This window comes from Mesocricetus auratus, unplaced genomic scaffold (assembly GCF_017639785.1).
Source record: "Mesocricetus auratus isolate SY011 unplaced genomic scaffold, BCM_Maur_2.0 Super-Scaffold_100676, whole genome shotgun sequence".
Taxonomy (NCBI): domain Eukaryota; kingdom Metazoa; phylum Chordata; class Mammalia; order Rodentia; family Cricetidae; genus Mesocricetus; species Mesocricetus auratus.
The window spans coordinates 69,027,253-69,052,884 of record NW_024429266.1 but is presented as its reverse complement, the minus strand read 5'-3'; the positions used below and the strand labels follow the sequence as shown (position 1 = coordinate 69,052,884).

At 38.1% G+C, this 25,632-nt stretch overlaps 1 protein-coding gene and 1 pseudogene across 2 annotated transcripts in view; one reads left to right on the top strand and one right to left on the bottom strand.

Moving 5' to 3' along the window:
- The window catches only part of Ptpn4 (protein tyrosine phosphatase non-receptor type 4), a 162,362-nt gene extending 137,004 nt beyond the window's left edge, over positions 1-25,358 (bottom strand). For both annotated transcript variants that reach the window (XM_013113552.3, XM_005070297.4), the window contains exon 1: positions 25,098-25,358. The gene's annotated coding sequence lies outside the window, so the exon portion shown is untranslated. The remainder of the gene's footprint in view (positions 1-25,097) is intronic.
- Positions 1,815-25,469, top strand: LOC101823273 (annotated as a pseudogene).
- The last annotated feature ends 163 nt before the right edge of the window (positions 25,470-25,632 follow it).

The following is a 25,632-nucleotide window of genomic DNA, read 5'->3' as shown; positions in this document are numbered from 1 at the left end:
CACATGCCGTTAGCAGGAACAAACCTCTGTAAACAACAGGATATTAATGAAGAAAATGTATCTTTTCAATAAATGGTTCTGAAAAACCTAAATATTCACTTGTAAAAAAAGATTCATCCTTATCTTAAACCACAAACAAAAATTAAACAGACCTAAATATGAGAACTAAAACTATAAAACTCTTAAAAGAAAACATAGGGAAAGCTTCATGACAATGAACTGAGAAATAGTTTCTAAGAAATAACACCAAAATGAGAGGCAACAAAAAATATAGGAAAAATGAAATTCATCAGAATTTAAACCTTTTGTTAATCAAAGAACAATACCAAGAAAATGACTAGAAAAAGCACAACATAAGAAAATATTAGTAAGTCATATATATTATAGGTCTAATGTCCAAAAAACATAAAGAATGCCTACAAAAGGAGGAAGGGCTGAGAGAGTAGTTCACTAATAATATATTTAGCATGCAGGAGGCCCTGGTTTCAAACCCTGACACAGCAAAAAACAAACAAAAGGTCTAATTTAAAATGTACAACTACACTCAAATGAAGATTTCTGCAAAGGTATATAAGTGGACAATATGCACATTAAAAATATGTTCTGTGTGACTATGATTGATCATTGAGAAGTTGCAATCATGACACGCTCTGCATTCACACATATTTGGATAGCTACTACTTAAAACGGCAGAAGGGGTCTAGGTCTGTATCTCAGTGGTAGACTACCTACCTATTAAGAGTAAGTACCTAATTTTGAGCTTCAGCATTGAAAAACAACTACCACCAAACAAAAAACAATGAAAAATAAACATATTACCAAAACTGAAAGCCTTTAAGATATTTAGACAGCAATGTTTACAGAAGTACTATATAACAATCAAAAGGTAGAAGAAGCAACCTAAGAGTTCACTAAATGGATAAGTGAAACATGGTCTATAACTACATAATGAAAGGAAATTCTACCACATGCTACAATTCAGAGTAACCTTGAGATGTTATGCTGAGTAAAATACACCCATCAAAAATGATAAATATTCTACTTCCAATTACATCAGTGGTTCCCCACCTTCCTAATGCTGCAGCCCTTTAATACAGTTCCTCATGTTGTGGTAACCACAAATCATAAAATTATTTCTACTTCTGTAATTTTGCTACTGTTATGAATAGAAATGTAAATATCTAATGTGCAGGATATCTGATATGCTACCCCCAAAGGGGCTGTGACAGATTGAGATCAACTGACTTATATAAAGTAAGTACTACAATCAAAAACAGAAAAATGAATGGAAACTACTGCTATATCTTTAAAATGAAAAGCATTCAGGAGATGGGAGGTAGCGATGATTCTACAATGAAACAGAAGCACACACGATTACAAAACTGTGCATTTAAAAATAGTTTAGATACTACATATTACATGTACTTTACCACAATGAAGAATAACTTCTTAAATGCCACTCCATAAAGGAGCGATCTAAGTTTTTGTAGTTAAAAATGTTACTATATTTTCTAATTTAGTAGGATTTGTAATGTTAGCTTTCATCATTTATAACCTAATGTTTTATTCTTAAGTGAATATTTAGTTGGAGTTCTTACTCTTTTAAAATAGAAATTTCCAAGCTAGCAAAATTTCAAAAGGAAAATCAATAAAAACAAAAGCACCCAGTTAATTTGGGAAGAGAGGAATTCTAGATTTACTCAAGAACATGACAATAGAAGAATAACAAAAAAACAAACAAAAAGGCTCAACAGGCATCCTCTTTAAAGTGATATCTTTAAACGCTGTGTGGCAGTCCCTGATGTACCACTGTGATGCCCAAGGAAGACGGGGTGGCCTAGAAGTTCAACTACTTCCTTAAAATCATCCAACTTTTGGATGATTACCTAAAATGCTTCATTGTGGGAGCAGACAATGTGGGCTCCACAGATACAGCAGATGTGCATGCCTCTGTGAGGGAAGGCTGTGATGTTAATGGGCAAGAACATCATGATTTCCAAGGTCATTCAGGGACATCTGGAAAACAACCCACATCTGAAGAAACTGTTGTCTCTTACCTGGGAGAATATGGGTTTTGAGGACCTCACTGAGATTAGGGGACATGCTAATGGTCATTAAGGTGCTGGGTCACCACCCATGCCAGTGCCATTGCCCTGTGTAAGGTACCTGTACCAGCCCACAATTCTGGTCTGGGGCCTGAGAACACCTTTCTTCCAGACTTTAGATATTACCACTAAAATCACAGAGGAAATTCTGAGTGAATTTCAGTGCAGCTGATAAAAACTGGAGACAAAGTAGCAGCCAGTGAAGCCACAATGCTGAACAAGCTAAACGTATCTCCTCCTTCTCTTTTGGCTGATCATCCAACAGATGTTTGACAATGGCAGTATTTGCAATCCCAACGTACTTGACATCACAGAGCAGACTCTGCACTCTGGCTTCTGAAAGGTTGCCAGTGTATGTATGTAGATTGGTTACCTGTTTCCTCTGTGCCACACTCTACTATCAACAGGTAAAGGTGGGTCCTGGCTTTATCTGTGGAGACTCAGTCCACCTTCACACTTGCTTAAAAGGTCAAGTCCTTCTTAACTGATCCATCTGCATTTGAGGCAGCTGCCACCACCACTGCTGCTTCTGCTGCTGCTGCAACCCCAGACAAGACTGAAGCCAAGGAAGAATCAGAGAAATCAGATGAGGCTATGAGAGTTGGTCTTTGACTAACAACCTCGAAGCAACCAACTCAGCCAGCTTAATTTAAGAAAGCTTACTTCTCTTTTAAAAGGAGGTAAGGGGAATGGAAATCAAAGCAAGCAAAAAAAAATTTAATGCTACTAACATCTGATACTAATTCCAAATATAAGCCTGTGCTGGAGGCCAAAGAACAAACATTTCACAATTGATTGAATAGTGAGGGCACTGTCCCTAGGTGGCAGCATGCTACTTTTAAAACTTCAGTATGCCAGAAGCAATGGTTGTAACTAAATGGTTATAACTACCACACATGGGAGGTAGAGGAAGGAGAATCAGAAATGCTGGGTCATCTAGGACTACAAAATTAGCTGAAGGCCAGCCTGAGCTACATGGCAGACTGTCTCAAATAAATAAACATTTAAATTATGACCAATACTCATCTTTAACACAAGTAGTTTCTTCTACTTACATTCACAGAGCTTTAAAACCAGAGGTGGAAGATATACAATATCTTAGGGATGCATTCTTAATACTGTAAACCTATTTTTACAAATGTGCATAGATAGTAACTTTATTTCTAAAGACGAAGAAAGAGGCTAACAGAGGGGGCATAACGCTGGAAAAGTTACATTGCTAGAAAATATAAAATCTAATAGGCCAATTTATCCCTTTTCTTGGGATATTTTCTTTTTCTGGATGATTTTTCCTTTTTCTTTATATATCTCATTTGTCCAGTGGTCTTCAAATTCCAAATAAAAGCTGGATGTCATTATTCTCCTGAAAAGACAAAAACAAAACCCTTCTCCAATCTTATTTTTGGAGAGGGTCCCTTTTTACAAATTATATCTGATCAAATGAAAAGCACTTGTTAGTTTTATAGGCTAGTTTAAATTGCCATGCTGCCTGATGAACTATAATCTATTCTAATTAAGAGGTGCCTCTTGTAAAAAAACGAGTCTTTGTCAATTTTGACAGTATCCATGTATCTTTTCTCCTGTGGAAACAAAAGTAAAGCCCCTTCCCCCAACGTAACACATGTCCTGGTTTCTATTCAGAGGTCAACACCTCTTTGAAATATACCAGCTGATTTAATTCCATAGGTTGTTGTTATTATTATTATTATTATTATCCAATGTCTCTCACAACTGTTGTTCCTTTCTCATGAGCATTTACAAACCTCAAAGTTAAAAAAGCACTATGTAATCTATTTCTGGGATTCTTTATCATCCTTTTCTGTTTATTTAGCATTCATTTCCAGTTTGATTGGATCTTCCTATGACTGCCTGCCCTGTAGGATTGTGTGGTATTATCTATAACATGCTTTACATTATAATAAGCAAAAAAAACTGTTTCATTTTCTTAGAGACATATGCGGGAGCACTGTCTGCTCTTTCTTGTACAGGTATACCCATGAAGGTCAAAACTTCTAGCAAATGTTGTGATTATTGATTCAGCCTTTTCCAAACTCAAAGCAGTTGCCCATTGAAAACCTGAATAGGTATAAATGGTGTGGTGTACATATTTTAATTTTCCAAATCCTAAAAAATGTAAAACATCCATCTGCCAGATTTCACTCCTTTGAGTAGTCTTTCTTTAGGTTACTTCCTGCAGGCAGTGGAATTTAGTTGTATAAAGAAGGACATTTCCTTACAATTTCCTTGGCTTGCTGCCATGTATGTAAAGAAAAAGTCTTTTTTCAAATCTTCGCTATTGACATGGTGTTTTTCATGAAATTCTGAGGCTTCTAGCACATTTCCTATAAATAGGTGATAAATTTCATCATTACCTTGTGCTAGAGTGCCTGGCAGACCCATAAGGGATTGGATATGTGTTATATATATGAGATGATTTCTATTCCAGGTTATAACTTGTAACTGAATAAATAATAAAGTCAATTCTATTTCATCTGGTATAAATTCAGTGGTTTCAATACGCAAAACAACTCTTTCTGCATATTGTCAATCAGTGAGTATGTTGAGATCCATTAACACCTTAAGAATAGCATATAATTCTGACTTTTATATTATAAGGACTTAGATATACAATATCTAAATTTTCTGGTTTGTAACCTGCCTTTTCTTATTTATTTGCATCAGAATTTATTGGCTCCAGATATTGACAATTCCCATACAACACGAGGAAGGATCCAATTAGTTTTCTTTATAAGTATAATTCTCCTGCTTTTGGGATAACTGTTATTAATCTCTCCAAAAAAAATTACTACAAGCTCTTTGACAGGGTTCACTTTCTGCCCGTAATTTGTCAATTTCATCATTAGAAAAAGGTACTATAATTTCTGAAGGGTCTATTCCTGCTAATTGACAAACTTTCCATGTAAGTTTTTAGTTTTTTCTACCTGGTTTGTGTGGTAAAAAGATCCGTTCTATAATACTATCTTTCCTATAGGGGGATGTTTATAGAGGGTAATATGACTAGAATGCATTTAAGCTTTGGATCCACACGATCCTCATGTACAATCTTCAATTTCTCTTTTACCAAAGCCAATTCTCTCTCAGCTTCAGCTGATAATGCCCTGGGACTATTTAAGTCTTTGTCACCATCTAAAGTTTTGTTTGATCAGTTGATGAGGTTTTATCCCAATAATGTGACATAGATGGGAAATGTTTCCTATCAATCTTTAAAAGTCATTAGAGTCTGCAATCGATCTTTCCTAATTTGCACCTTTGGGCTCTAATTTTTTGGTAAACTTATTTTATACCCTAAATAATTGATAGAATCCTCTTTGTACTTTTTCAGCAGCAATTTGTAATCATCAACAAGGCAAAATTTTCTTTACTTCTTCAAACATTCTTTCTAAAATATCTACATTTGAATCAGATAGTAAAATGTCATCCATGTAATGGTAAACTATAGATTGAGGAAATTGCTTCCATATTATTTCCAATGGCTGTCATACAAAATATTGGATTGGGGTAGGGCTATTTAACATTCCCTCTGAGAGAACCTTCCATTGATATCTCTAAGTAGGCTGAGAATTATTATAAGTAGGCATCGTGAAGGCAAATTTTTCTCAGTCTTTTTTTTCGGTAAACGTATACTAAAGAAACAATCTTTTAAATCAATAACTATAAGAGGCCATCAATTAGGCAACACAGAAGGCAAATGAATTCCAGAATATAGAGAGCCCATTAGCTGAATTACAACTTATTAACAGCTCTTAGATCTGTTTCCAGATTTCTTTTTAACAACAAATACAGGAGAATTCCAAGGGCTGGTTGATTCCTCAATATGCTGAGCATTAAGGTGCTCCTGTATGAGGTCAAGGTTGCAGGTTTTCTGTTGTTAAAGGCCAATGTGCAACCCATAAAGGTTTGACTGTCAACCACTTTAAAGGTATGGCTATTGGTGGCTATGGAAGATCAGCAGCATGCCCTGTTCTTATACAACCTGAGTGGTCAGTGACTATTCTTTATAACACCTTCTAGCATTTTTCTCAGACATATATGCTATATGCTAATTTATGGTTTGTTACTAAGATTGGGGGAAGATGAATCTGAGTATTCCACTGTTACAACAAATCACACCCCCCCCCACAAATTCACTGCTATGTTAGCAACATATAGTTTTAATTTTCCTCTCTCTCCTTCTGGCCCTATACATTCAACCCATCTTGTGTTCTGTTTACCTGAGATAAAGTTTCAATTTTTAAAAAGCTGAACATTTACCTCCTGAAGAAACCAATTTGGATGCCAAGATTCTGGTGAAATTATTGTCACATCCAAACCTGTGTCTACTAGACCTTCAATGGCAATATCATTTATCATATTTCTAATTTTGGTCTTTGCTTATTCACAGAAGATTGCCAAAATACTTTGTAGTTTTTCCTGAATTTTTTGTTCTCTCCTTTTTCCTTCTTCCTTTTTTAAAATTTAAGTTAGAGGGCTGGAGAGATGGCTCAGAGGTTAAGAGTACTGACTACTCTTCCAGAGGTCCTGAGTTCAATTCCCAGCAACCACATGGTGGCTCACAACCATCTATAATGAAATCTGGTGCCCTCTTCTGGCCTAGAGGCATACATGCAGACAGACTACTGTATATATAATAAATAAATCTTTTTTTTAAAAATTTAAGTTAGAAACAAGCTTGCTTCATATGGCAATCCCAGCTCCCTCTCCTTCCCTTCCTCACTGCCCTCCCCCCAAGCCCCCCCAGGCCCCCATCCAATTTCCACTCCAATCCCCAGGGAGAGTGAGGCCCTCCATGGAGGATCTCCAGAGTCGATCATTTCATCCAGGACAGGGCCTAGACCCTCCCCCAAGAGTCCACGCTGAGAGAGCATCCCTCATTGCGGGATGGGCAGCCAAAGTCCATTTGTATGCCAGGGATAAATACTACCCAAGACCCTATAGATTACCTAGGCCTCCTCACTGAAACCCACATTCAGGGCGTCTGGGTCAGTTCCATGCTGTCCACCCAGCCATCATTCTGGGGTCCAAGAGCTCCCCCTTATTCAGGTCAATTATTTCTGTGGGTTAAACCAGCCCAGTCTTAATCCCTTTGCTCATCAATTCTCCCTTTGTGTCACTGGATTCCAGGAATTCAATTCATTGTTTAGCTGTGGGTGTCTGCCTCTACTTTCATCAGTTGCTGGATGAAGATTCTGTTTCCCAGACTCTGTGGCAGTGGCATTGTATGATGGCACTCCCCTGATTCATGCCTAAAATTCATATATGAATGAATACATACCATGTTTCTCTTTTTGTGACTGGGTTACCTCACTCAGGATGGTTTCTTCTAGTACCGTCCATGTGCCTGCAAATTTCAAGATTTCATTGTTTTTTTTTTCTGCTGAATAGTACTCCATTGTGCAAATGGACCACATTTTCTCTATCCACTCTTCTGTTGAGGGGCATCTAGGTTGCTTTCAGGTTCTAGCTATTACAAATAATGCTGCTATGAACATAGTGGAAAAGATATCCTTGTTACATGAATGTGCATCTTTTGGGTATATTCCTAAGAGTGGAATTGCTGGGTCTTGTGGTAGACTGATTCCCATGTTCCTGAGGAATCTCCAAACTGATTTCTACATTGGCTGTCCCACCAGCAGTGAAGGAGTGTTCCCCTTTCTCCACATCCTCTTCAGCATAAACTGTCATTGGTGTTTTTGATTTTAGCCATTCTGACAGGAGTAAGACGGTATCTCAGAGTTGTTTTGATTTGCATTTCCCAGATGGCTAGAGATGTTGAGCACTTTTGTAAGTGTCTCTCAGCCATTTTAGACTCCTCTACTGAGAATTCTCTTTTTAGTTCTGTACCCCACTTTTTAATTGGATCCTTTGGTGTTTTGAGACTTGCTTCTTCTTGAGTTCTTTTGTAAATTTTGGAGATCAGCCCTCTGTCAGATGTGGAGTTAGTGAATAACTTTTCCCAATCTGTCAGTTGCCTTTCTGTCTTGCTGAATTGTGTCCTTTGCCTTACTGAAGCTTTTCAGTTTCAGGAGGTCCCATTTATTAATTGTCAATCTTAGTGTCTGTGCTACTGGAGTTATGTTCAGGTAGAGGTCTCCCGTACCAATTCATCAAGGGTACCTCCAACTTTCTCTTCTAACATGATCAGTGTGGCTGGATTTATGTTGAGGTCTTTCATCCATTTGGACTTAAATTTTGTACATGGCGATAAACATGGATCTATCTTCAGTCTTCTACATGTCAGCCTCCAGTTATGCCAGCACCATTTGTTGAAGATGCTTTCTTTTTTTTCCATTGTATAATTTTAGCTTCTTTGTCAAAGATCAGGTGTTCATACGTGTATGGGTTAATGTCAGGGTGTTCAATTTGATTCCATTGGTCTATCTATTTTTTGTGCCAATACCAAGCTGTTTTCAGGACTATAGGTCTGTAATAGAGCTTGAAGTCAGGGATGGTGATGCCTCCAGATCTTGGCTATCCTGGGTCTTTTGTCTCTCCATACAAAGTTGAGAATTATTCTTTCAAGGTCTGTGAAGAACTGTGCTGGGATTTTAATGGGGATTGTGTTAAGTCTGTATATTGCTTTTGGTAAGATTGTCATTTTTACTATGTTGATCCTACCTATCTAAGAGCATGGAGATCTTTCCATTTTCTGGTGTCTTCTTTAATTCCTTTCTTTAAAGACTCAAAGTTCTTGTGATACAGGTTTTTCACTTGTTTGGTTAGCATTACCCCAAGATATAGTATGGTTTCTTACAATAGTTATTAGGTTCTTTAATTGCTCTGGGAAGAAATTTCCATGACTGAACCAGATTTGGTGTAGCGGTCTGCAAGAAGCCCCTCGACGAGTTTCCTGATGACAAAGTATTGCCTTGAATGTCTCTTGTTGATCTATACTCATTAGTCCAATTTCTGCTTTTGCAACACCTTCTGTATAATCCAGAAGGGTGGTGTGTTCTCATTGTGTTTAGAAAAAGCATTGCTTCTAGGAATGACCTGTTTACAATCCCTTTTAAGGCGACCTTGTTTACCACAGTTGATTCACTTGATGTTTCAATTTTTCTTCAAACTTCTTAAAATCACCTCTCCTATCCATGCATCATCATGATCATGAGATTCAATATAAATTGTATCTCAGATCTATTCCTCCAAAGGTGCTAACCTTGCCTTAAGGCCTAATTATCCTTTTGCATTGAGAATTAACATTTTCAAAAGCCAGAGATTCAATTATTATTTTTTATCTTCTGAATCCAGTACCATTTTATCTGCTGCTGATGCTAATCTTTGTAAGAACTCCATGAAGGCTTCTTTAGGGCCCTGTATAACTTTAGTAAATGACTCAATTTTCTTTCCAACTTCTCCAATTCTGTCCCAAGCATTCAAAGCTGCTGAGTGGCATAAAGTCAGGGAATGGTCATCATATAGAGACTGAATATCAGCATAATCTCCATCTCCAAGAATTTTATCTTGGGAAATTTCCATCCCTCTAACTTTACACCACTGTTTAATGATCTTAGCCTCTTCTCTGAACCAGGTACCTCATTATAATTGTGAACCAGGCTCTAAGAAAGCATTAACCAAGTCTATCCAGTCTTTAGGCATAATTCGATTACAAAATGGCTACAAGTTTAACATCAGCTTCACAAATGATGAATGCAAGCTCTATGAGACTACCATATCGTTGAATCTCTTTAAATCTAGCATTGGCACAGGAATCCAATTAGCTCTTATAGAGCCTCTATCATTTGACAATTACTGTAAGGTTACTTGCTATATTAAGGTTGGTTGTCTGAAAAACATTATTCTGTTCCTCACTAGCCTTATAATGCAATGCTGAAATTGGTTCTCCATCAAATCCCTCTGTCTGGATTTGAACATCTCTATGATCTGCTTTAATAAGTTTTTCTAAGGCTGTGTCTTGGCATTCATATCAACCAACTTTTTTAGAGCTAAACCAAGAATTATCAAACCAACAACAAAGATTATCAAAATGATAATATTATGCCAATCCCGGTTTATTATCACTTCATTTAATTGTTTCATTTTTAAATCATGCATTGCATAATCATAAAAAGACCTAACTCCATTGTTATAGTATTTCCAATACTTAATGTGGGAAAAACTCTCTCAACTAATTCTTTCCCAATTGTCTTACCAAATCTGCCAACAGTGTAAGTGAATGATGATCCAAGAACTAATTTTTGGCTGTGAGCTGAGAGTGGCAGACCATGGAGAGGGGCTGTAGGGAAAGCCTTCAGCCTATGGCAGTGAGGAGGAAGGATGGGGGGACGGGGCACTGCTGTCTAAAAACTGCACACGGAATCAGTAGTAGGAAACACGTGTGGCAGGAGCAGCCTAAAGGCAAAGCCACCTAATCTAGGGCAGGTAAGTCCTGTAGCATTTGGAGCCCAGGTGCTCCTAGCCAGCAAGCAGCTTTTTCATGAATTCATACCTTAACGTTGGGTGCCAATTTGTAGCAGAAATAATATAAACTCAGAGACAGATATTGGGGTTCAAGCTGAAGATCAGAGATGATCAGGCCTAAGGGGCAAGCCACTGAACCTCAGATTGCATCTCCAGACTACGCTGTTCTTCACCAAATCTCAGATTGCTTTCTGAGACCACACTGAGCTTGTTCCTTATATTCTCTCTAGTGCTGGGATTAAAAGTGTATGCTCGGTTGCTCTTTTAGACTGCTTCATGTAGCCCAGGATGGCCTTGAACTCACAGAGATCCATCTGCCTCTGTCTCTTGAGTCCTGGAATTAATGGCATGTGCCACCACTGCCTGGCTTCTATGGCTGTGACTAGTTTTGCAATCTGATCTCCAAGCAAGCTTTATTAAATCATAAACAATATATCACCACAATTATTGTTGTTTTGTTTTGTGTGGGGGAGGGGGTAACTTGTGCAAAGTTCTCAAGTATACAGTTTGCAAATGAGAATACTGTTTTGAAATGCCAAAAGGTTGGGCATGACAGCTAGAAGGATTATGTGACTGGCCTAAAATTATGCAAGCAAAATTGTGAGAAGTACTTGAATATATATCTACTTAATAGCAAAGACACCCTTTCCATTTTCACCCTTAATGACTTCTACTTCTTCAAGCTATAATCCTTACTGCATTTTTCTATCACCCATGGAAGAGTCTAAATTAATTGAAAAACAGACACTATTAGTTTGCAAAACTTCCATTTGATCTATTGCATAATGTACCTCAACATTACTACAAACACAAAAACAGAATGAGTCACATATTAAGATGTTAGCCTAAATGTGGTGGCATATACTTTTAATCCTAGCAATTGGAAGGCAGAAGCAGGTAACTCTCTGACTTCAAGGCTAGCCTAGAGAGTTCCAGGTCAAGGGTTCACAGTGAAACCCTGTCTCAAAAAAAGAAAAACCAGCCAAACTAAAATCCATGATAAGAACTCACTACTCCTATGGGTTGGAGGGTGGACAGTGGACATTTACAGGGAGGATGACAATCAATATTAGAGTTTTACTATTTTATCTAACTCAGCTCTCCCCCCAACATCTCAAAACAAAACAAAACAAAACAATAAAAATTCCTAAATTGACTTCCTAAGTCTGTACAACAGAAAAATGTTTTTGATGCAAAATGAATAGATGCAAATGAATAAGCAAGGCAGTAAAAACAGGACATATATTAGACCAATTATTAGCTCCAGAAATAAATATTCTGAAGTTACTATATTGAAGACGAGGGTTTTCAAAGCAAAGGCAGAGGTCATTCCTTTTTAGTAATAACAGCAACATTTGGAATAATTGGAAAGCTACTGAGATAATACCCTAAATTTTAATACCCACAGCTTCCTTGAGGCGGCCATCCCATTTTTCTTCCTCTGTATTGTCCTTTAAGGTAACCATGCCATACTTGACTAAACACTTAAAAATGTGGTTCATATGGCTTAAGATTTGTCTTTTAATGAGTACTGAAGACTGAACCCCAAGCCTTAACATATGTACTCAAGGGCTCCAGCACTGAGACAATCACCCGTAGGCTCAAATGTTTTTTAATTAAGTTAAAGTTGCCACTTCTGGTTAATGCTTACCCACTGTACAGAACTACAAGAACTGCAAGATTGCATGACCACTCTGCATAGACTCATAGTTTTAAAATGAATAATTTCTAATTCCCAATTGTTTAAAAGTCTAATCTCTCTAAAATTGAGTAAATAAATATAACCACATAATTGGTAATACAACCACAACAAGGTAATACAACCACAACAATCCTAGTAACCATTAAGCATAATGTTCTTGACCAGAACTGATAAAACATTCCTACAAGGAGGGTGCCAGAGAGATGGCTCAGTGATTAAGAGCAATTGCTACTCTGCCAGAAGGACCAGTGTCTGGTTCCCAGCGGTGACATGACAGGTCACAACTCTCTGTAACTCCAGTTCCAAGGGATCCAAGGCCTGTTTTTTGCCTCTGTAGGCATCAGGCATATACATGGTTGCGCAGACATACATTCAGGCAAAAGACTCAAACATAAAATAAAAATTCAAAAACTTTTCCTGTAAGGAGGCAGTTGTTTTTTTTAATTTTTTTTAACGTGCTGCATTTCTATATGAGGGTATTGGATGCCCTGGAACTGAAGTTACAAACAGTTGTAAGCTGCCATGTGGTTGCTATAAATTAAACCCAGGTCCTCTGGAAGAGCAACTAATGCTCTTAACTGCTCTTAACTCCAGCCCAAGCCAGATTTTTAAAAACTGAGGTTTTACAAGTAAGGTAATCTCCATTGGAACAATTTAACTCTCTCATTATAGCATGAAATCAGACACAAATAACAAAAACAAAACAGCATGGCTGTGTTCCAAAAAACTTTACTGATACTGAAGTTTGAATTTCATATATTTTCAGGTCATCAAATGTTATTCCTCTTTTGATTCTTTTTTAAGAGTTAAAGAGGCTAGGGATATAACTCAGTGCTAGAGCACGTGCCTAGCAAAGAAAAAGCCCTGAGTTCGAGGCCCAGCACTGCAACAAAACTAAGAAAATTTAGAAGTTAAAGTTGTTTTGCCAGGTGGTGGTGGCACACGGTTTTAATAGAGGCAGAGGCAGCCTAATCTAGCTGGGCTACACAGAGAAACCCTGTCTCAAAATAGGAGGGAGGGAGGGAGGGAGGGAGGGAGGGAGGCAGGGAGGCAGGGAGGCAGGGAGGCAGGGAGGCAGGGAGGCAGGGAGGCAGGGAGGCAGGGAGGCAGGGAGGCAGGGAGGCAGGGAGGCAGGGAGGCAGGGAGGGAGAGAGAGAGGGAGAGAGGGAGAGAGGGAGAGAGGCAGGGAGGGGAAGGAAGGAAGGAAAAAAGAAAGAGAAAAAAGAAACGATAAGAACAATGCTTGTATTACTCTAAAGACTCACTAAGATGACAACCATCTGAAATGGAAGCAGGGAACCATCCCAGATTGTAGCAGGAAATTTGATCACACTGTGATTGTCTGAGGCTTGAATCAGGGAGTGGAGTTAGAGACTAGCTAACCAGAACTGGCCATAAAGAAGCCAGCAATTTGGATAGAAAAGATGGACAGAAAGGAAAGGGTAAGGACTTGATTTTGGCTCTTCCTTTTTGGTTTTGGGACAGTGAAGCAACATATCTCTTTGCTTGGTCTCCAGAAAAAAAGCAAGGTCAGCTAGTGCTAGCTCCAACCCCTGATTAAGGTAAACTTTATTTAACAGTCTCAGAGTATCACAGTGAGACCAAAATTCCCAAAACACCAGATATCTCCCAAGTTACCTCAAGAGAGTTTCTAACAGTAGACACTGCCATATGACTCTGTTTACCTGCCTTCTAAATAACTACTCTTTCCCTTAATCCCAACAAATTTAAAATATATACAGCCTTTTACAGCCTTAAAGGCTGACATTTTTCTTGATGCTGTCTCTTTAAACCTTCTGATCCAGACATTCCTACTTCTCAGATTTCTTGAAGGACTGTCTGGTTTATATTTATGATGTGTAGTTTCCTCAATTGTGTTTCTTAACAAAGCCCTATTCTACAACTCTTCTGCTAGAGCAACAGGCCTCTGATAAGAATAAGTGAGAATAACTTTAGCAGCATCTCAAAGGATTTCCTCTGCTATGCTACCACCACCACATTCCCATCTATTCTGAAAAATCTGTAGAGCCTGAGCAGAAACCCAAAGAACTTAATGTTTAATCCATATCTCAAACAGCTGACTTGCCAAATACAATTGGCTAAGGTTACCAATAACTATCCAATAGTACAAATCACAGCAATTCTGTCTTAATCTTTCACTTAGCAGCATTTGACACTTTCTCAAAATTCTCTACTTTACCTTTTACTCTATAAGCAGATTTCCTTATATTCATTCAATATTCTGCCCATCTAAGAACACTTACTTTCATTGATGATGATTAGGACCACAATGTCACCTTCATAAACTGACAAAACAACATTTCAACAAAGCTATAAAGCCTAAACAACTTTAAGTCCATTGCTTCCAAATCAGACTTACACAGGTGGTCACAGTCTTGCAGTATAGGAATATACTGCAGTTGCAACAAGATGCTTCAGTTGCAACAAATCTTAATCTGAAAAAGTTGCCTTGCTATTTACACTTATAGACCAAAAGGCACATGACTTTAAAATGTATTAATTTGTATGTTTGCTTATGTGACTGTTAGGGAGGAGAGAGAGAGAGAGAGAGAGAGAGAGAGAGAGAGAGAGAGAGAGAGAGAGAGAGAGAGAGAGAGAGAGAGAGAGAGAGAGAGTTGGTACACAAGAGGACATGCAGATGTATGCACATGAATGTAGAGGCCAGAGGTCAACTTTGGGTGTTATTTTTGGGAGCTGTCCATTCTTTGTATTTTAAGGCAGGGTTTTTCACTGGTACCTGAAATGTGCCAATTAACCTAGGCTGGCTGGCCAGAAAGCCCCAAGAATCCACCTTGCTTCATCTTCCCAAAACTAGGATCACAAACTTCTGCTACCACACCTGACTTTTTATATTCGTACTGGAATTTGAATTCAGATCCTCACATATCCACAGTAAGCAATTTACTAAGCTGTCTCATTAGACTAACATAAAACTTCCTGAAGTTTACCTTTGTTCTCGTTTACAACTAGGTATAACTCTTCTCTACAAATTTTTGTTATGATTAAAGAAAAAAATTAAATGGGAAGTTTCTACCCTATTTTGACAGCATGTCCTAAGGAACTATGGATCTCAGAAGTAGCAGTGAAGGAGACACTAGCAGGGAAGACACTAGTCTGGGGTTGGGAGAGTAGCACACACAAGATGACTGAACAAATAAGTAGTTACACTAAAGAATGGTAAGAACCAATTTCTTACTGCTAGATAAAAGAGTCATAAATACACAATGGAACATGGGTCAGTGGTTCCTACCTAGCATGCCTGAGGGTCTAAGTCTCTCCACACTAACAGAATTAAAACAAAATCTAACAAACACAGAAAGGGAAAAGGCAGGAGAGAATTCCAAGTGCTAGACTAGAACTGGTTTACCAGTTTAAACAAACACACCAGTGTCTGTTTTGTTTCTAAACACCTCCTCTACAGAAAGAAATCAGGATTATTTGTAGAAAAGAAAAATCCCACAGCTGGAACAGAAAATATAAGATTAATTTAGAATACAATGGGAAGTACACCAATGAAGGGGACATGTCCAGAAGACAAGGAAGTCAACTTCAAAGGATTCCTCTACAAAATCTGGGACAGGTTGAGCAGTAAAATAAAATTTCAAATCACAATAGCTAATAAAAACCACCAAACAGGAACAGAAGTTCATGGGTATATATCTGTATCAATGAGTGAGAGAATGCCTATCCTGACAGGGGATAAGCCTAGTTGATAATGTTTAAGCTCTGATAAGAGGTATTGGTACATTTGGGTGTCTGCCTAGTATGTGCAAAGGCCCTAGGTTTGATCCTCAGCACCACAAAAGAGGGGTTAGAGATTTAGCTCAGTGATAGAGCACCTGCCTAGGAAGCACAAAGCTTTGGATTTGGTGTCTGATATGACAACAGAAAAAAAAAAAAAAACAGAACCAAACCTAAAAGGTGAAAATGATGACTTCACATGATTTACATAGTAGACACTCAGCAAGCATGAGCTTACAGTGTTCAAGGTCAAACATCAGTCGTTGTGGGCCAATACTATGTCTCTGGGAGGTACACTAAGAATAGCACATCTTTCTGTAGTAGCCACTCCTGCCAACAATGTTCTTAGTGTGATGTAAGTTGCGATTGGGAGTATTTAACTAATGTTACAGAATAAGAGGACTGTACTATATGAAACTGCCACGGTCATTAAAAGGAAAGGTTACTAAAGAATTGTTCTAAACTCAAGAAGGGTAAAGAGGGACTAGCAAGATCACTTAGCAGGTAAAAATGTCTGCCACCAGGTCTAAAAATCCACCCACACAGTGGAAGGAGATAACCAACTTCCAAAGTTGTCTTTTGACCTATATACAATTGTCTTAGCACACAGTAAACACAAAAGAAAAACCAAAAAATAATTTTTAAATAAAAGAAGAGTGAAGGGACATGACAAATGCAATATATGATCCCAAATTAGCTCCTGGACTAGAAAGGGAAAAGAAATAACATTAGGATCACTGGGAAAATTCGACTGGCATTTATGGATCTGAAGTTAGTGTTGTATGAATGCTCATTTCCTCAGGCAGTTTTATAGGCAACTAACTGTCTGTGTTTTGGTAAGTACAAACTAGAATATTTAAGCATTTTGTCCACAATTTGCTCTCAAGTAGTTCAGAAAGTCTAATCAGATTACAAATGATGCACTCATTAGAAATGCAGAACTAATGATGAGAATGCACCAGCAAAGACATCAGGTAGTTTAACCAAAACTGAGAATCCAAGTAGCTACAGTACAAAAGGCCTGAGATAAAGACATGACTAGGTCAACAGAGTGTTTACCTAGCATACACAAAGCCCTAGGCTCCATCCTTAGCATCACATAAACCTGGAAGAGGGGCACATGCTATAATACCAACATTTAGAAGGAATAGACATTAAGATCAGAAGTTCCAGGGTTATCCTTGGCTATACAGAGAAAGTTCAAACCAGCCTAACATGAAACCCTGTCTCCAAAAACAACAAAATTGATAAAGCAGATGAGAAAAAGTATCAGTTCAAATGCCAGAGGGACTTCTGGACAACTGAAAGGACATCACTATGTCCACTTTATTAAGTCAAGAATAACAAGATGTCCCTGGCTAATCTTGTATACACATATAGAATATATAGCTAGTTCAATGTTAAAATGTGATTGCAGGGGCTTCAAGAGTTCTTTATATGTACCCTAAGAATTTTCATTAGGTGTGAAATTACTTCAAAGTATTAATTTTCAAAAGTTCAGTGTAAACTCATGACAACCATGGTGCCAGCAAAACAGCTGGTTCACTAAATACACTCAAAAGTATTTGGCCCTCCCTTCCCAAAGAGAGTTACCAAAAGATAAATCTTAGCACTAACTTCATCTTTTTTACTCCTTCCCCCATGTCTAAATGTATTCTCATTCTTTATTTCCCCATCTCAAATTCTTATCATTAATACCTCACCTACATCATTGTTAACAACCTTCTTGTCTCCCTGATACTCTTATAAAGCTTTGTACCATTAACTATAAAATCAGGAACCCATACTTATAAAACCTATACTTAATTTTATTTTTTTATTCAAATATCTGTAACCACTGCCTATTGTTAATAGTAATTTACAAGGCAGGAAAATGAAAAGATATTCCATATACATATTTATATATCATACACAAAGAAAACAATGAATAAATTAAGTACCTAGGGGAGCAAGAATGGAGAAAGGAGAGTAAGAGATCTTTGAGCTAGGCACAGCAGCTCAAACCTATAACCTCAGCACTCTACAAGGCCAAGGCAGGAAGACTGCCATGAGTTTGAGATCAGACTGAGCTAAACACTGAGACCCCCAATTCAAAAAGAAAAAAGAGTAAGACTTTACTTGACTTTTAATTTACGCTTACTTTAGGACTTTGTATTTATTTTATTTTTTATGACATGGTACGGATGCCAAGGTGGGGTGGAAAAAAATTTCAATAGTAAGAACTTCTAAAACTCTACTTTTTCCAACTTGACATCAAATAAATAAAACAATCATTTACCACACTGGGATAAACCAAGGAGATGATTTAAAGTCAAAAAGCAAACAAACAAACAAATCTTAAAGCTTCTACTATGCTCAACAGGAAGCTGCATTCTAAAGGTAGACATGACCAATTTGCCCAGGCACAAGAGTGATCTTACCTGGTTTCATCTCCTACCCACACAGAAACAAAAACTATGCCCACTCAGAGACGGCCAGGCATGATAAGACAACTTGTGTTTTTTTTAAACATACTACATCCCCTTTCACATTTCTAACTTTTATACATGCTGTTCCTCTACCCTGATCAGTTCCAACTCATCCTTCAAGACCACATCCAAATGCCAATTCTTATTTCCCCCAGATCTTATTAATACACTGTCACCCTAAAATTGTGTATGCAGATAGGTATGATCAGCCTAGACTGAAACTCAAAGGAAAGTATCAAATTGTATTTACCTTTATACATAACACTGTTCCCATTATATCAGAGATTTAAATGTTTGATTAACATATAAAGAAACATTTGCTTCACTGTTCCCCAATAAGACAAATTTTTCAAAACTGTAATAATTAAAAGGCACAATTATTTTTCCAAAATAAGAACACCTACAGTGTACTTTCATACAAGAGATAGTTGGGATAACCCTGAACCATTATCCCAGCCTTCTAGTTTAAGACTGAGGATATAAACAAAAGGTTTAACAATAGGCAAATAACTTAGTTATAAGTCATCTGAATGACTATCATTGGAATTATGCTCATGAACATGGAAATATAAAACAGAAAAATTCACTATGCCAACTGCCACTTATTTAAAACATAGTCCTAGATGCTTTGAATATATATATTCTTAGTACTCAACTACAATTCAAGGCCATACTAGCACTCAGAAGCCAGAGATAAAAAGATTGTCTTTGTTCAAGGCTAGCCTGGGCTAAATAAAAGTTTCAGGTCTGAGTTACAATATGAGGCCTTTGTCTCAAAAACAAAACAAACAAATCAATTGGCTTAAAGGTCATATAATTTGCTAAGGTTTATAAAATCAGATTTTATAAACTCATTTATCTGGCTCCAAATTTTGTGATCTTTTTCTTATATTAAAAGGCCTCCACTATGTAAATTGTATCTTTGATCACAAAACTTTACCAAACACACACACACACACACACACACACACACACACACACACTGGGAGGGGGTTGCCTGAAAAGAAACAAAAATATCAATTCAAGTAGTGACATTGGTACATGTTAATATTTTTTAATTACTTATTTATTTTGGTTTTTCAAGACAGGATTTCTCTGTATAGCTTTGGAGCCTCTCCTAGAACTAGTTCTTATAGACCAGGCTGATCTCAAACACACAGAGATCTGTCTGCCTCTGCCTCCCAAGTGCTGGGAGGCTTGTGCTACCATCACCTGGAAATTGCTAAACAGGGATTGAACTCATGAAGCAAACAAAACAAACAGTCCTTGTTTTAAATGTTCTTATTATATAAAAGCTTACCCCTCCCCCAAAATTAGCAAGAAGTGGGTCTGGGGAGATGGCTCAGTGGGTTAGGTACTAAATTTGAACTCCTAACACCTAAAGCTGAAAATGGTGACATCCACCAGTAACCCAAGCACTAGGCAGGGTTTGAAACAAGCTCACTGGCTAGCCAGTTTAGTCAGAACCGCTAAACTCTTGTCCAGACTCAGTGAGAAAACCAGCCTAAAAAAAGTAACCAAAAATAAGGTAGAAAAAGGACTGAGGAAGACAACCCAGTGTTGATTTCTTGTCTATACATGAGCCCACATCAACTAGTACACACCTGTGAACACACAAATAAAAAACTTTTTAAATTAATTTAAGAATATACAAAGCTATATCTAAACAATATTCATTAACCCTGAGTCATTTACTGCTAGTTCTAAAACCCATATTATTATGACTTTATTAATCAGTAGTCTTCTAACAAAAAAGTGAGTTCTGAGGAAGACTTAAGAGCAGGTATATGGACTGAAAAGTCAAGAATGTATAAACTGAGCAGACAGGGGTAAAGGGAACCACAATGTTGTTGTTGTTTTAAGCAAGAATAGCAAGATCAAACTGGGAGAAAAGCCTTGTAGCTCCAGCAAACGGGTTAAGAATTACGTTGATAAGTACCAAGAACTGCTATGTATCTTACAGAGGAAGGTGGCAAGGATTGCTTCTTTCCTGTTGCTTCAGAAGTCTGGTGCCATGTTCAGCAATTCTAGTTTTTAAAATTCTAATATTAAAAAAAGAAAATGGGATCTCTAAAGATTCCGTTTTTTTCCGGGCATTGGTGGTGCACGCCTTTAATCCCAGCACTTGGGAGGCAGAGGCAGGCGGATCTCTGTGAGTTCGAGACCAGTCTACCAAGTGAGTTCCATGACAGGCTCCAAAACAATACAGAGAAACCCTGTCTCGAAAAACCAAAAAAAAAAAAAAAAAAAAAAAAAGAAGAAGAAGAAGAAGAAGAAAGATTCCTTTTTATTCCAACAAGTACTTCAGTGGCAGAGAACTTATTTAGCACCGCCTTGACTCTGTGTTGGAACAAATAAAAAATAAAGTACTGCTTTGGGTCACACACTGCTTTCACCAAACAACTGTGTATGGAAATACATGCAGAAAATAATCCCTTATCCTCTGGGTACACTTTATATACTTCTCATAAATAAATTCCTTTTTGTGAATGATGAACACAATGGAGAGTGAGAACCCCTTCAGAAATAATGCTTGTGAATATTAAAGGTCATTGTACATTGTAAGAAGTTACTGAACTTTAAAGCAAGATGGGGTCTTGGAAACAATCTTTCAGTGGTAATCCCTTCATTTCTCAACAGGTTAAACTGAAGCTCAAGAAGTAAGTCATTAGCCTTGATGTCATGACTAAACCTGTGGAAGACTGAATGTCAGACCTCTAAAAACTGTGCTACTCAAGATTACATAACCAGCAACCACATTTAACTAGAAATTTGAAATGATTAAAACTAAATGCAACTTCAAACTCAGTTTCTCACATATATCAGAGTCATACTTCCAAGTGTTCTATAACCTATACATAGTTAATGGCTACCATATCTAACAGCATAGGGGAAAAACCATTCCCTCATATTTGTCAATTATACTGCAATAAATCTGGGAAAGGGGAAAGTATTTTCATCACTACAGAAAATTTAATTGGACTGCACTGCTCTAAAGATTAAGCTGTAAAGTCAGGTATGGTTTAAATTCCACTTGGAGGGGAACAGATAACACAAGACAGACATAACACACACCTCACAAAGTACACTATTTTCATATGTACACTGCCTAGAATTTAACAGATAATAAATACTAACATCCTTCCCCTCAGAGTACTCTTCTTTCTACTACTTTACAGAACATCCTGTTAGAAGATACAAATAAGTGAGCCTCCCAAATTAACGCCTTCCTCTGAAGGTAGCCTATTCCATTCTTACCAATTTCTTCAAATACTTGTAACCTCTCTTCCAATGTTTCTATTTGGGAATAATGAAATAAAAGGTGATTGTGAACATAATAAATATCCCTTATATTCCATATGACTATTCTGAGTTCTCATTCAAATGATATAGAATAAATTGTACAGTTTCTAGACAACTGTTCTTCAGTGCTGGTAAAGAATAGTCTATATTACTTCTTCATTATATTACTTCTCATTATCTTTTCTGATTGAACATTACATGAAAATGTAACAATATGTTCCTCTACAGTACTTTAAGTACCCTCCCCACCCCACCCCAAAACCCAACTTCCAGAAGCTAAATCAATCTTTAAGACTTCACAGTACTTCAGCTGACTCAGTAAATTTGACATCTCTGAACTGTATCACTTTTAAAACTTTGTAAAATATATAATCCAGAAAAATAACAAAATTCAGCTCACTAGTAAACCAGTACATTTCTATCCATAAGCAAATTTCATTTATGAGCAACTATTTGGCTACATTGAGTCACATAGACTTGCATTCTTAACAAGTTCATCAATTTTGTATTCCTAATATGAAGAATTCAAAGAGTCCTTTAAACCATTTGCCCTTAAACATCTACCAAGCATCTGCCTACTCTTAAGTAAGATTTCTTGCTTTTTGCAGAGTAGTGGTGCATACCTTTAATCCCAGCACTAGGGAGGCAGAGGCAGGTGGATCTCTGAGTTCAACGCCAGCCTACTCTACAAAGAGAATTCCAAAACAGCCAAAGCTATCTCAAAAAAAAAGAAAGAGAGAAAGAGAGAGAGAGAGAGAGAGAGAAAGAAGAAAAAAAAAGAAAACGAAAACCTGACAACTACAAAAAGATTTCTTGCTTTTTAAACAACCAAACTCTCAGAGGAGGAAAGAAGTACTCGCAATAAGTGTCCCCTTTAAGTTCCCTAACTCCTATTTTGTTCCTTAAAGAAAATTTACTCAAAAAATGTAGCCACTGATCTCTTTCGAAGTTGAGAAAAAGACATAAATACTAAATGAATAACAATACAAACTATACATCATTTTACAACTGTATGTGCAATAGATAAAACATCTCAAAGTATACAAACCAGAGTACTTAAGAGTCAATAGAGTTCACAATTAAGTTTTCTTAAAAACTGAAAGTTTCTATTACTATCACATTTTTTATTACTGTCTCACTTTATACATTAAAAAGGTGGCACCTGTGCCTAAATTGATAAAACCTAATTTGTAGGATTCTGGAATTTTACTAAAGTTCTTAAAAAATGATAACCTCCACACTGGTCACAGTGGATGTTCCTAAGGCTGCATTCTAAGTACATCCGACCCAGAAAGTATTTTTAGCAAATGTGTTCAATAGATGCTGGTGTTATGCCTAGCCTAAATTAGAAATTAGTGTCATAAATTTAAAGCAACAATGTTACTAGGAACATTTTAAAGATACTCAATTAGGACATAGTGGGGGAGGAGAGAACAAGACTTGACATAATTTACCCACCACCTAGAAGCTAAGATACTAGAAACCTGAAGTAAGTCACATCTGTCACTACTTTTGAGGAATCTGTGACATTCTACCTTAACAAACTTTAACCAACTCAATATTGAGAAAAACCATAAAACAGTGATGCTGCCTTGTGTTTAAAAAAGGTCTTTTTAGCAAACATTTAAGGCAGATTAGGTAAATACTGTGGTGTACACATGTACACACACACACACACACACACACACACACGAAACTATGTTGCTCTTATAAACCAGGCAAGATCACAATATTATGGGGTCATCCATGCGCATGTGTCAATACAAAATATGAACAAAGAACACCACAGAAAATATGAAAAGACACAAAAATAGCTCTTGTGGTAATTGGAGCAGAAATGTATTCTGACAACAGCAAGAAGAAGAAAAAAAAGGTGTATCCACAAGATGATTAATCTCAAATTATGAGTGAAACAATGGTTTTATATTAACTCATAAGCTTTCCTTTCAAACTGACTCTTCTCTTTAAAAGAACATTGAATTTGAGATCCTCAAATTAGAGATTTAAATAATATACCTAGCTATAGTCTATTAAGCACACTGAATAACTGTGTAAAGTAATCCCCTCCCCTTTTGGAAAACATGTTTCCCCTCTGACACACTAATGTCCACAAACCCAGGCTTTCCAGAAAGCTGTGGCATTTGCTGCTCCAGTCCTCTTTCTAGCCAACTGTCTTTCACAAGCCAGACACACGGGCTTTTTGTTTTTGTTTTTCCTCCACAGCCATGTTTGAAATGTGACCAATGAACTATGGTATTTCATTTGGAACCAAGATCTGATCACACACTCAGTGTTTCTTGAATTGCTCATTCCAAAAGTAGCTAGTAGATACGACAGGTCCTCCTGGAACAAGCAGTGTTTTAAAACCCCACACATCGCCCTTGTACACACTGATGTCACTCTGTGATGCAAGGCCAGGCTTAAAGTCTCTAGCCTAAGTTTCAAGGCAACATCCATATGCATTATCAGTGACACTGTAAACTGTTCATTATTGAAGAAACCCCGCAAATGCACCCAGTCATGCATTTAACTACATCTCAACTTTATTTTTTAAAAATCTCTGAATTGAACTGGTTTTCAGAAGTCTGTCTTGGGACAATTCAGGTGAATAAGGTTTTGTAAGAACAGTTCCTGTTCATAAAAAAATGACCCATACGCCCCATTTTTCCTGTAACTATTAACAAACACCGCCACAGAAACAATTATTTTAAAAGCAAAAAGCCACAGATCACTGCGCTTACATTTACAAAAAGCCACAAACACTCATCAGTCCTTTACTACAGACTCACAATCTGAACATTAGGAAGGCAGTGAAGATTCCAAAACACCATGAAAACCTAAGTGAAGGATTCAGATCTACATCTCAACTTTTTTGGGACCCAACTACAGATTCCTAAAATTCAGTAGATACTGGCAGAGTCACAAAAGACATTCAAGTTTAATGGGAAGGGTCGTGTGCTCATGCAACATGCGAAAAAAATTGCTTATATGAGTCAATTAACGTAACAATAATAATTATAAAAAAAGAATCCCACAAACGGAATACAGAAGATTTTAATTCACCCTTACCTTGAGTTTAGGAACACTGCAACAGTCCTTCTCGCATCTATTCCATCCCTTAAACCCCTGCACTCATCCCTAGCAGAGGTTTCAACTATAACCCCCAGGAAGATACGAGGACCGGGACCCAATAAGAAAAGGGAAGTTTGATCGGGTAGCTCTGGCTACCTGGCTCCGCAAGCTTCAGGTGCGCGCCCACAATCTGCAAAGGAGACCCAAGAAGGCCAAGCCAAGAACCTCCCCAAGCGCCCCTCTTACCTTCGTTATCACAGCCGCGTCCTCTCGGCTGGAGAAAAGAAAAAAGAAAAAATCCAAATACAAAAAGCCAAGGAGGCCCCGGGCGCACAGCCGGGGAGGAAGCGGCGCCTGGTCCGCGTCGGGGTGCTCGCCCCTCAGCGCCCCGCGAACTGCCGCCGCCACAGCGGCCGCGCTACGGCCGCGGGCCGCCAGCACCCCGTCATCCTGCGGGGCTGCGGCGGGGCCGGCGTGCGCGGGGAGGCGCGCGCTCGCACCTCGCGGCGAGATGAGCTAATCCCTTCACACGCGCCCCGAAAGTGCCGCGGATCCCACAGCACGCGGCCCGGGGGCCGAAGTCACGTCTCTTTCGAGTCCCGGAGCCCCGGTTCCTGACAGGTCCCAGGAGTCCTAAAGAACAATGTCGCGTCCGCCGAGCAGGAAAGCGCGCGGCGTGAGGCGGCGGGTGACTCCAGGGAGGCGGCTCTGTGTGAGAGTGCAAAGGAGAAGCTCGGTCACCCTCCTCCCTCTTCTCCTCTCCTTCCTCCTCCCTCGCCTC